The following is a 3,988-nucleotide window of genomic DNA, read 5'->3' on the forward strand; positions in this document are numbered from 1 at the left end:
GAACGAAGGGACAATTGACTGCGACGAGCATGGAAAAAGGCAACTCAATGCGTCCAAGCCACAAAGCAAGTATCAAGTGAAACACAATTGTCCTGCCCATCCTACATCAGCTCCACCTTTCTGTAGATCCAATTCCCAAGATAAACGTGAACTGGAGCGCTCTTATGTGGACAAGTTCAATAAAGACATTAACACTGTTGGATGACAGCTTAATGGTCTAGAAGTTAAGCGTCCGTGTGTGAGACTGAAGGTCTTGGGTTCTAGTCCCGAGTGTGGGATCGTGGATGAGCACTGCTAAGGAGTCCCATACTAGGACGAAACGGCCATCCAATGCTTTCAGGTTTTCCATAGTGGTCTCGCTTCAATCGACTCATGATTTCAACTCTGAAAAATACATATCTAATAATTGAATTCATAAGTCGATTAAAGCGAGACCACTATAGAAAACCTGAAAGCATCAGATGGCCATTTTGTCCTAGTATGGGACTCCTTAGCAGTGCTCATCCACGATCCCACACTCGGACTAGAACCCAAGACCTTCAGTCTCACACACGGACGCTTAACTTCTAGACCATTAAGCTGTCATCCAACAGTGTTAATGTCTTACTTGAACTAGTCCACAAAATAGCGCCACCGTTCACTTTTTTCTTTAGTGAGTAACTGCCTCACAACAGACACGGTTGGATTCCATTGGTCACGACTTCTCACTAGAACTCTAGGAAATACATCTTGAAAACAGTCACTAGCGAGTAGATGAGTAAGGGAAAACCTAGTTTCCCAACGTGGTTAGCTGTAATGGATTCAAGCATTCAACCATGAGGTATCTCAGGAGTTGATAACTCTTCAAAGCATAAGCAATGACAAAGTACTTCTTTCAAATAATCATATACTAATTCGTATACAAAAGATACTATAACTTGAGTAACAGTACAATGATGTGTCAAATCAGTTCGGCAATTCACTAGACTTGATTGTTCGTTATACTGAATAAATCATAGGAGGTTTTTCAACAAATTCAGGTCAAGACAAACAGTGTAACAGCAGCCTCTGAAGCAATAGGCCTCAAGATAAACAAGGGGAAGAGCAAGATCCTCACATACAACACGGAGAACACCAACCAAACCAATCACACATGATGGAGAAACTCTGTTACAGGTGGAAAATTTCACGTATCTGTGTACCATCATTGATAAACAAGGAGGTTCCGATCACAGAATTGCTTTAAATGATTGACTCTTTAAAGTTTATTCACTAGGTCATTATCAAATGAACGGTATTATCTTCAAGTAAATAAGATAAAAATTTCGAATAGAGGTTTACCGTGGCTTGCTTCCTTAACGATTAAAATATATTCTTGAATCGACTGAAGTTAAAATTGTGTCCACTAAAATTTTGGATGGATTAGAGATATAGAGATCATCTGGAAATTTTAATGTTTCTGTGTTTGATCCCGTGTTTTTTTCGCTTGGTCGCAGACCTATGTGACATCGCGAAGTGAAACGAAAAGTTTGTGCAAAGCTCCCTGATTTACTGTGGCTCTCTAGTTACGAAAAAACGAACCTCAATCTTAAAATTTGAAATTAAATTCATTCCGAATGAATTGCCTTTGATTCTCATTTTCTATATTGTTTAATTTATCATTATTTTCACATGTGCAATTCCTTGTTTATAAAATTGTGTGATTTGTATTTTACTGTTTAGTCTTTGTTTTGTTTTGGGAATCAAATACTACATTTATTAAGTGGAACACTTTGTATTCTTATTATGAAAGTAGATTTGTAGTGCCGTGCTTCGCTAATCGTTCACTTCGAAAACCGTTATAATACAAATCTTAACGGTACATAAAATCAGAAGGCAAAGAGAAGCGGCAGCTACAGTTTTATTGACAAATGATGCAGGCCAGAAAGTTATAAGCACATAAGTAAATATCAGCGAGCGAAACAAAAATGACAAGCATTGGAGATGGCGGGTAAGCCAACTCACTTTAATCAAGCGTTAATCAATACTTATAGTCAGACAAAAATAAATGACAGACATGTGATAAATAGGATAATATGTGTACACACAACAACAACGCTCATATAAAAATTGGTCAGGATTAATAAGTGAACAATCAACAAGGTGAAAACATGACTCATGATGGCTAGGTGAATTGACTTGTCCAGAAATTAGAATAAGGCATATGGGCTTAACATAGCAACCGATACTAAAGATTTCACCATGGTTCACTTTCGATTAATTGACCATTTATTTGGCGACTTTTCAACCATTCGACATCTTTGACTGTTTTGGAATTGGAATTACTGAATGAAATCTGTGGTGGTCGGTATTCGATATTATCCTTAAACTTCTTATATTGTTCGTCCTGATAACCGTTTCTAGATAACGCCCCCCAACGGTGTATAAATCAGAAGGCGAATAAGAAGTGTTGATTATGTTTGTTATTGCACCACACACAGATTGCCAAAGTTACAGGCACGTTAAGCAAGCATGAAAGAGTAATGCCAAAAAGCAAGCAAGTGAGCGTGCGAGTTGAATGAGCGAACGGGTGACCGAGTCAATGAACGAGTAGGCGAGTCCAGAAGTCAGTGAACAGGATTAAAATGAATGAATCATAGAATCACTTAAGCGACTAACACTAAAGCTAGCAGAATGAATATGAGCTTAGGCAGTAAACCATACTCAAGCCTACATATTCATACAAGTGCAAGAATAATAAAGGTACAATAGTATAGATAGATTGTTATTGTACGAATGACTATCTGTTAAACAAGCTAACAAAAAGGCTTGGAAAAAAAGAGATAGTTAATCTCACATATAGAGAACATGTAGAACACCCTCAGCCTATCAGCAGACTCATCTAATCATAAAGATTAAATTTCTAATTCAGAAAATGTTTCAACGAATCTCATTTCAAACACTGAGCTGAATATCAGAAAGAAGTTTTGTGGAGATTTTAGGAATTTTATATAATTTAAAAATAATGAGTCGATTGAAGCTAGACCACCATCGAAAATCTGGAAGCACTGGATGGCCGCTTCTTTCTATTATGGGACTCCTCAGCAGTGCGAATCCACGATCCTATCTCACGACATTCGAACCCAGAACCTAATAGTCTCGTGCACGAGAGCTTAACCACTTGACCATTGAACCGGCATCCAACGGTGTTAATGTCCAAGCTCAATCAATCCACAAAATTGAGCAACCATTCAGTAATTTCTTCAGTGAGTTGATATCTCCCAACAGACATGGTTGAATTAAGCTTAATAACTTGACAATATTGTGATGACTCATATTATAATAAACGCTTAAATAGTTAGTTTTAATAGTGTACATAAGCCATAAACGTTGAAGGTAAGTAATAGATTTATAATTTTATTGGAAAAAGGAATGATTCATCATTTAGGGAAGAGATCGTTCCTTATGTTTTTCACTGCTTATGCTATATGATGGTGGGCTTGTGAATGAAATATTGATTTATATTCTCAGTTGGAAAATAGTCACTAAGATACTTGATACTAATAAGTTTTTAGTAAATGCTTGGAGTGTTATGATTTGCATTTTTCTTTATCAAAGTCAAACATACAATTGAATTAAAGGAAAAATGGGTGATCATATCGTACACATCAATTTCTTAGGTTTAAAAATTTAAGTACATATTTTACAAAATATTACTGGTAACATTTCCATTAGAAAGATTCTTGATCAATAATGTTGTAGCATGACTAATATCAGATAGCTAGACGTTTGGTACGCCTTGATAGATAGTAATGAAAAGATTAGGATATCACCTAGATCCGGCAAAATCGAACAATAAACAGAAACACGATAACAGGATAAGTAAACCTACTCAACTGCACCCCAGACCTTCTAACTTAAGGGAGAAAACCAGATTCAGCCGGGGAAACTGTACATCCTACAAGTAAGTCGCAAGCACAAACGAGCCAGCACGCAACTCATATATATATATATATATATATATATATAT

This window comes from Schistosoma mansoni (assembly GCF_000237925.1).
Source record: "Schistosoma mansoni, WGS project CABG00000000 data, chromosome 1 unplaced supercontig 0034, strain Puerto Rico, whole genome shotgun sequence".
NCBI lineage: Eukaryota > Metazoa > Platyhelminthes > Trematoda > Strigeidida > Schistosomatidae > Schistosoma > Schistosoma mansoni.